This window comes from Ruditapes philippinarum, unplaced genomic scaffold (assembly GCF_026571515.1).
Source record: "Ruditapes philippinarum isolate M1 unplaced genomic scaffold, ASM2657151v2 ctg2235_1_1_1_1, whole genome shotgun sequence".
Classification (NCBI taxonomy): Eukaryota; Metazoa; Mollusca; class Bivalvia; order Venerida; family Veneridae; genus Ruditapes; species Ruditapes philippinarum.
The window spans coordinates 149,822-159,820 of NW_026857608.1; the positions used below are offsets into that span (position 1 = coordinate 149,822).

General features: G+C 31.4%; 1 long non-coding RNA gene across 1 annotated transcript; it reads left to right on the forward strand.

Moving 5' to 3' along the window:
- The first annotated feature begins 2,011 nt into the window (after positions 1-2,011).
- On the forward strand, positions 2,012-9,469 carry LOC132750301 (uncharacterized). Its single transcript, XR_009628525.1, has 3 exons — positions 2,012-2,067; positions 9,103-9,161; positions 9,300-9,469. It is a non-coding gene; the product is annotated as an uncharacterized LOC132750301 (long non-coding RNA).
- The last annotated feature ends 530 nt before the right edge of the window (positions 9,470-9,999 follow it).

Here is a 9,999-nt window from a genome sequence, read left to right on the forward strand (position 1 = left end):
GTAGTACTCTCTTGTGCAAAGTTACTTTAAAAACCATGTATGTATGACAAGAGTAATGGTCCCGACAATTACGTTACGGTCTATATCTGAAATTTTGATTTTCATACAATAAGCTTAGTGTGACCTTCACCTTGAATAAGCACGCACAAATTCTCTCTGCACATCGTCTTGGAATGGTAAGCTAGGCTTAAAATCCGCCACAGACGCCAAAATTTGTGAGCTTTAATTTTGTCCTTTCATATGTTTTTCACGCGCAATAAGGTGCGAGTCTGTGCGTACGTGTATGTGTGTGTGTGTGCGAGCGAGTGTGTGTGTGTTCGTGTGTGTGTGTGTGCGTGCGTGCATGTGCGATGTTTGGAGGCAAATTGTCATATGAAAGAATCCATGTCACGTGAAGACATTTACTTCATTTGGGTTATTTTTTTTAATAAAAAAATGAAAAGAGTCGTAAGACACAGTTATTTGTGTCGTAATTTACTGTTTTTGATGGCTCTCATTTTGGTCGTTATAATTGCAGATCAGTCAACTTTTGCAATGTTGATTATTCAAGGTAAAAAAAAAAAAAGACTAAAATTTAGCAATTCTGCTCAGTACATTCGATTCCCTTCTTTTTGTCATAATATACATGAACTTAGCGGACAAGAAATTTCTTACAGTTGGTTATACGAAAAGGCACATGTCCTAAAAAATCAGGGCAATTAAAAAAAAAATATAAGGCTATCACGATAACGTCTTCATCATTTGGTGGTACAAGTATGATATAATGGATTGTGTTAGTTATCTAATTATTACATTTTGCATTTTCATTGCAATAAAAATAAGTTTGTATAGACACATAAATAATAATAATCGTTTAATCATGACAATGATTCATTTAAATCATTTGTTTTAAATCAAAACAGAGAGGATAAATCAAAAGAAAATGTACGTCTTTACACAGACCAAATAGTATTTTTGTTCTTTTTGAAACAGTTAAATACATCAGTCACATTTTTAAACAATTTTGACAAATTTGTATATTCATTTTTTTACGAAATGCATGGGTAACTAAAATCCAGATAGTTGCGATTTCTTTGAAACAAAACATAATGTCAGATAATGCCTTTCACAGGATTCTAACCAGGATCTCTACATTAAGGTAGCAGACATTCTACCTATTATATTTTTGAAATGCGGAAAAAGTAACGGTTCATGTTGTTTAAGATTAGGCGATAAGTCGTATACGTTTATAAGAATTTTTTCACAACCCTTGAAGTACATATTGATGAAAACAGGTAAAGAAAGGGTTAGCGAATTTGAGCTTTACACAGTCATGAATGTTAAGTGCTGTGTTGACATATAAAGTATCTTATAATTTGATTTAAATAGAGTATACATGTGCATTCTGTAACTGGAAATTGAAATTGCCAAAAGTTAATTTATATCTTATTCAGTTGACTCGAAGAATTCTAAAGATTCGGAAACAAACCAGAGAAGTATGTTATTTATTTACTTATTATATTAATTTTCACTTCACTTCATAAATGTTTAACGTTGAATCACTTAATACTGCCTGGTTTATATAATACACTGAATTTCGTCTGCTTTGATATCTGTATTTTTATAAGATTTTTTTTATATCAGTTCACTATAACAATTATGAATAAAAACAGTTTTACCACACATCAATATCCATTGGAATTACTAGCTAAATGCTGGTCGTCAGAAAGGTCGCCTAAGTTACAGATAAGTATATTATTGCAATGCTGGATATATTACATACAATTAAAGAACCAAAGACTTTTGGTAAGGTCTCTTAATTTTTATATTATTCTTAGCGGACAGGAAACTGCTTAAATAATTATACGACCGGTCGCATATCATAAGTATTCGTTCAGGCGTATACAAACAATATTTTAACAAACGATCTTAAATGCTGACTATTGTGTTGTTATTAAATAGTGATATATCACTTAAATTAATTTACATCAAATGAATATACATTTTACCATAATTTATTTATATCTTTTTCAGCTGGCATCAAAGTTGACTCGAAGCATTCCGAAGATATAGAAAAGAAACAGAGCAGTATGTTGCTTTCATTTACTAATTATTGGTTAACGATCGGATCTAACCGGGTCTAGCACTAGCCAGTCATTATTTTACACCGAAATTTATCGGTTTTTATTTCTCGTATCCTCAAAATTTTGATGGCAAGAACACTTTATCAACCGGATATGAATTTGATCTCTTTTGCAACGAAGTTATCCTTTACATCCAGTTTTCTAGTTTAAATACTCGAATGGCTTGACAATCTCTTCACTTTCTCGTCAGTATTTTGCATTGAATGCGATTTGGATTCTGGATACTGCGTACACCTGCCGCCGAAATGTAACTGAAATTGAGAAGATATCGATTTAACTTACACAGAGTTCGAAGATATAGCGGTGCGATACTTCTTTAAGCGAGGTGAAATCGTTCGATACGGAAAGATAGCCGAAGAAAATTAAAATGAAAGTCGGTAAAAGCATTTTTTTTTCAAATATGTGTTGTATATTTTTATTTCCTGAAGGATAGTATTGTGCATGCTGATCAGAACTAATTCTGCATGATCGTCAAAATAAAATACTAAATTTTAAAGTATTGAGGAAGTTATTGAGGTATTTGTTGCTGCAAATTCAACTGTCAACCTGATATTCAAATGCAAAGGAATACAGTATAAGTAGTTTTAAAACGAGATTATCGATTAGTTTAAGTCCCTACATGTTTAGTTTTTATTACAAAACGATATACAAGAGTAGTTTTCAATATCTATCCAAAAATATATACAATATTTCCAGTTTTCTTACTGTACGCCTAATAATTGGTCCGATGAACTAACTGTACGCACAAATGTTGGTGTGTTTTTCTGTAGAGACGGGGACTTTCTCATTACAAAACATTCTAATTAAATATTGATGAAATATCAAGTTTTGTGTTTGTATGTTAATCATATGTAAACGACAGCGTCAATAAAAGCAACAGTGTCAATTAATGTATTATACTATGATATTTTTAATTTATATCTTCTTTTCTCACATAGGTTGTATATTATAATTAGATAAGTTATCGCAGAGGATCTTGAAATTCTATCAAATAACATATAGTAACGATGGTATTTGTTTTGTTTATTCCATTCATTCAATAAAGGTTTTATCATTGAATAATACAAATGTATGTTGTTTTTTTTTATTATTTATTGCATATTAATGTAAAGAAACAATAACTTTATGAAAACAGCAACATATGAGAAGTGGATGTACTATTGTATTATATGCACTGGTCTGAAAAACGCTTCCCATCCGTTCCTACGTTCATTCAATACCTTTAGAAGTACATGTAATAAATTGCGGGGGTTTTTTTGTTGTTTTTTGGGGGTTTTTTTCTCTTGTTTTGTTTGTTGTTGTTGTTGTTTTTTTTTTTTGGCAAAGGAAATTTAAATTCTATGAAAAAATACTGGTTTGATTTCCTTTATAGATTGGATATTATATATTTTTTTAATTCAAAAACATTGACAAAAGCCTATTGGATGACCCGTATGTATTTAATGTCATTTGAGGTCAAAGATTAACGCAATTATAACACTTTTATTATACAGGCTTAAAAGTAGTCCTACTTTAGCCTACTTTCCTACTGTTTTGCCATACTCCTAATTTTTTTACAAATATTCCCACTATTCCTTATTTTTTTAATAAAATTGAAACTAAAAGTGTATATATAATTATTTAAAAGTTGCAGAATGAAATGTACTACATGATATAAGGACTGATAGCATATCGTGTTTTATTATTGTTAAGGTTCCTAATGAGTCCTTTAAAATGCTTCTGTGACCTCTTATGCAAGCTAGTGACTTTTTAAAGTTGTGTGGACTGCTGTTTGTTCTTGCCTAAGTGGCATGCTAGAGTTTAAAAAAACAACATTTGAACGTGTATGTGCCTTTTATGTAACTGATGTGCGCTCTAGAAATTCTATATATCCAAATGATGTGCAAACTGAGGGGAGAATTATGCACATATCAAAAGGTCTAGTAGGGATACCAGAATTTGAACTTTCATATGAAAAATAAAAAAATAAAAAAATAAATCACAAACAAGATACAGTACAAAAACAAGATTCTTGTTATTAAAAAGGGCGACACCTTTTTGGAATGAAAATACAGTAACTATGAACGTAGTTGAAAATTGAGTGATGACAAGAAACATAGTTATCTAAGATCTTAGACAAAAGTTACTTTTTCCAACTCTTCATTATGACAGGTAGATATCTAATTATTAAAATTTAGTTCAAATAGCAACACTTAAAATCATAGGAAAACATGTACAAGGAATGTGATAATTAAAAAAATATCGAACCTTTAACAGCGTACAGTTATTTTATCGCACCAAAACCCAGCGTACACTTAAATATTTTGACCTGTAAGCGTCTATGTATCGGAGCACATAGTTATTTGCTATGCAACTCATTAATGATTACCCTGATAGAATTAAAAGGAAAAGAAATTAGCTATTTTTAAATAAGCTTGCTGAAAGCGATTGTATTCTCCGACACAAAATCAGTTGCCTTCAGTTTACCTTCAATAACTTTTTTAATTATGAATTTAAGCCTCTATAATTTTGATGAAATATGTGTCGGTCCTATCTTCACATCTTCAATACAAAATATGCAATTGTTTTCGAAGATTTGTGAAATAATTAATAAAATCAATCACTCTGACGTGTGATTGCACTTATTTTTCCTCCATTATTCCGTATCGCATGATTTTTACCTCGCTTAAAGAAGTATCGCACAGCTCTACATTCGACCCCCTGCTACAGTTTCAGACAGCTTGTTAATTCATTATAGAATCTATTTCAAGCTGTATTTTCAACCTTCGTTCTTGCTCATTTGTACGGAAAGGGTTTTAAACGCTCTATTTACTGTGTAACAGTTTTAATTGTAATTTTGCGAAAACACTGAAACAAATCTAGATTAGGCGCGTAGATGCTTGTTTCATTTATACTTATTTATTTATACGGAGTAGACTATGCTTTATGATGGTAGCACAAACAAACCCCCAAAAAAATCAAGTTTTTGTACTATGTTTAAAATGTTTAACCTAAATAGAATAAAAGGAAAAAGACCGGAATTAAATATTTTTTCATACAATTTGCTAGAATATGACTATGTAGTCAAGTGGCTTTTTCAGAGTATCATCACAAAACAATGAAGCGTCATTCCTCTGAATGCAAGTATGAATGTTATTGTGAAAAAGTGTTCAAGACTTTACCTGATTTAAAACACAATAGGAACAAAGACAGGGCCACAGGAAAACATTCAAGTATATCATTTAAGTGATATAAAAATAAGTTTGAAAACAAGCATAAAACACGATAACATCTTATCATTGCTCCGCGCCCACATGCGCGAAGCTGTTTTTGTTGTCTTTTTTGTCCATAGGCCCGATTTTTATCAATTAAACCCTTCGATTTACAGCTAAAAATAAATTCGGAATCAAGAATTCCTTCCGATTTCTATTATGAAAAGTCATACATTGTTTTCCCTTGCGGTTATTCGCAGCATGCTTTATAATTCAATGAATAGGAATGGGAACAAATTTCACGCCTCCACCGCTGGGAAGGCAGTTAAAAAGACAAAACAAAAAATAAACTCATATGTGGTAATTTATTTCCTTTACAGGAAATTAAGAATTATTTTGTAGTACACAGTGGGTTATCATGTATTTTATTGGGAAAGCTATAAATAGATGACCTAACATTGTGAAAGTCCGATAATCTATTTAAAGAAGTTGTTTTAGTTTCACGAAACGGTCATTCGTGTCGCGCTATGGTAAAAAATATGAACTGGAGAATTCTGCAGGAAATGAAATGCAAACACATTCAAACAATGAACTGCACTCTTTATAAATATATTGAAAAAATTTAAGTTGGCAATTATTTACGAATTGTTATAACATAGTATTGAAATATTCATTTTGAAATTGGCTCCTCTGTAGGTTCTCTCTTGTTTTCTTTTTTAACCGGCCTGATAGCACTTATGACATTTTTACCATGAATATTTTAAATCGACCTATTTCTGACTTTCATAGCTTTATATGTCGCTTTTATTTTGACGTTGTTCGGCAGTAAAAAGGTCTAGCAGTAGTATACTATAAAACATATTCGCTGTTCAAGTCTCTTTAGCTACAATCGACCCTGATATCCCGCATTTTTGCTGTTCAGACGAGGTTTTTGAAGTAATTCAACGAAATAGTAGATTGACTTCCCAATAAATCAATTAACAGACTTTGTTCAATTTGTCTACTGTTTTACAAGTATTGCAAGTCTTGTTTGTAAATGAATTACTCTTCTTACCAAATCGGCATCAGTGAAAGCATTTTTTTAAATTCATTATCTGACCCCTCTCACATGGACAGTGCATACGATAAGTATAATTATGCAAATTTGAACGATTTACAAAACATCCGGAATAATGTACAATAGCACTTAATCTAAATAGAAAATAAACTGTGCGTAGGAATTATTTTGTAAGGTAATGAGCACCTCTCAATTGATGCATATTGCAGCAACATTTGCACTTGTGATAAAAAAATCCTGTTTCATTGCCATATGCATTAAATGTTAAGTTGAATTGTAGAAGTAAATAAGATTGTTTGTAACTAAGCTAGAAAAGGGTTTTTTAATTAAGTTGTTTATTCATTGTTTCATTATGCGTTAATGATCCACGAAAGTTTAATTTTATCTATTTTCATCTGTTGTTTCAGAGTGTTAGCATTACTGAATTGTTTAATTCCAACGGGACTGAACAAATATGGTCTTAAGTTGGTTTCTTCTGTTTTGATTTTAACTGACATTACATGAAATAGATTCCTTGCTTAGAAACTCTTTCTAATAAAGACATTCCCTTTAATGATTTCTGAGAGGAGTGTCTGTAAGTAATTTTTTATTTCTTGCTTGAATCAATTAACACATTATCCACTTTTATGTTGTTTTGTCAACTTGTTGACCGATGGGATCTCGTTGATAGAGAAAGCCAAGCCACATTTGTCACAGTTGAATGTCTACGTTTCGCTCTTAATTAGTTCATGACGTTTCAAATCATGTTAAGTTTTTTCCACAACGATTTTCAACAATGATATTCATACTTGCGTTCAGAGGTATGACGCTTCACGATACTATATTGCCGATGTCGTCAGAGTAGTGGCGACATATAGGGATCATTTTTCCGTCCGTCCGTCACAAAACAAAAGTCATGTCCGGACTACTCCTCAGAAACTACTAGTGCAATTACATCTTAACTTAACATGAATGATCAGTACCAAGTTCAGTTGTGCATAGTATTGCCATTTTTCGGTTCAATGTTTTTGTCAGATGTATGACCCTTTAATGATTTTCATTTTTAAAAGTCTGTACGGACTACTCCTCTTAAACCATTAATGCCATTTCAATTATTCTTTACAGGATTGTAATGTAGCGCAAGTACTTGCGCATATTACACGTATTCTCCGGTATAATGATTTTTGGCTATGTAATGGCCCAATGAAAATATATTTTTTGTGTGTTGCTTAAACTTACAGAAGCTTGTCCGGATTACACCTCGGAAACAACTGGTGCAATTTCATCCAAAGTACCAAGTCTAGTTGTGCATATCATCAATATTTTTTGTGAGTGTTGGCCCTTTTATTTTTAGAATTTTTCCGAACTACTCCTCTTATACCACTCGTGCAATTTCAATGAAAATTTACAGGATTGATCAGTAGCTCAAGTACTTGCGCATATTACACTGGTTTTCCAGTTTAATGATTGTCAGCTGAGTTATTGAAATTGAATGTAAATCGCGTTTTGCCCGTTAATGAGTTTTGTGTCTCCAGCTACACATTAGCTGCAATATGCAATTGGCTATTGGTTCAACACCTTGTGTACGAAGTATTCAGAATCCAAATCTCATTTTACGCGAAATACTGAGTTGTGTCAAGGCACTTTGGATATTGAAAGAAGAAAGGACATCTTCTTAGCAAATGAAAATTTCAAAAATATTCTGTTGTTTTTTTGTTTTTTTTTTGCTTCTTGTTGTTTTTTTTTTGTTGTTGTTTTTTTTTTGTTGTTGATGTTTTGTTTTGTTTTTGTTTTTTCGCGAAAAAAATACCGGTTGATCTAGTGTTAGCGCTGTCAGAACTTTGTGGTTGCGCGCCCACTTGTTTATTTCCATTGAGAATTACAGCTTACTGGTGGCAGTCAGGATGGTCGCCTTAATTAAAAATTAAGTCTTGTACTGCAATGCTTGAAATACCTAAGAAATATTAGTAACAATTTTTTATTTTGTTCCGTGTTTTCCATTTGTTTAAACAAAAATAAGCGAAAAGAACGAAAACAGTATTGTACGCATATTATCAATTTTCTTCCGAACGTATACAGACAATATTTCAAATACATAATCGTGAATGTTTAGTGGGGTGTGGTTATTGAAAATGTACTTTCTTAAGACTTTATGAGTTTCGGTAAATTTCATTTATATCCATTGAAATACTGAAATTAACAGTTATGAACTATTAATCAGTATAGTCGCATATATTACATATAATTCCCTGATTGCAATATTGATCGTTTTGAACAATCTCAAATACCAAAACATTTCAAATTACATTGAAGAACATCTTTTGTGCTGCACAATATGTGTTTGTAAAGAACTAGGTTTCAAGTTGTATCAGACAATACCTTTCACTATGCTCATTACTTTTCATGTATATCTTTCACAATCAAAATTTAATTAAATATATAATTTCATAAACATGTGTTTTTGCTAGGAAAATGCAGTAATTATTTTTTGTACATTTGGGTATATCATGTATCAGACTTAAAACTTTGGAGCCGGTGCTAAATCTTGACGTTACGTAATAACCTTCAGCAATATGAAGATATTAAGTATAGTTATTTTTTTTTTTGCTTCATCATGGGATAATTTAAAGGTTAGTTAATGTTTACGTCAGAATCATTCCGAAGTGTTTGAAATATTTATTTGATAAATTTATTCACTGGAAAAACGATTTGATTTCAAGTGATGACTATTTCAAAATGATATTTTTTATAGGTAAACCCTACACCGAGAATCCAAATATTATTAAAGAAAACCACCCTCTGATGATAATGGTAAGCCATTTCACTTCTTATTGGTTTACGAACTCATGTTTTACAGTTTGTAATGATGGCATACTTGAAAAAATTCTAAGTGTATTTTTTTAAAAGTTGTAAAAAGTATTTTCGCATAGACTTGCTTGACTTTTACAGGTCACATCCAAACGGATAGAGTTGTTAGACCACCCATTAGTGTCAGCTCTTCTTAAGAGGAAATGGACAAGCATCGGTCTTGTTTTAAACATCCTAACTGTCGTGCTCTATGCACTGTTTCTTGGATTGCTTACTGGCTTCACACTTGATTTACCAGCTCCATATCAGTTTAAGAAGTAAGTCTAAAAAAGCATGTTAATGTGTGATATTTTATTCATAGAAACAAGTTAACGCAACATTTAAAATTGTAAGGGAATAATGTTATGATAAACACAAAATTAACTTTGTGTAAACTTCTACTTTCTACATTCATAAGTTCTTTTACTATGAAAATAAATTTCAGACACTTAAGTTCTGTTAAACTACACATTATAAGTTCTAGATTGCCATGCATCCTCCTACAGATTATTTTATGGTACTTAAAAGTGTTATTAAATTGTCAAACATAAACGAAATCACCATTTACAAGGACGTACGCGTATACGTACGACACACAAGAACATATACAAAGTTTATAATTTTCATTTTGCATATTTATGAAGGAATTATATAACCGCTAACGATTGAATGGTTTGTTAATAATAAATGTTTGTAAAAGCTTTTTAGATAAGAAAGCTTTCTTTCGGTCCTTTTTTATCGTTATTTCCAAAGTTGTTGCAAATTTGTTGATTCGGGTATTTCGTATTTACAAAACGTTGTC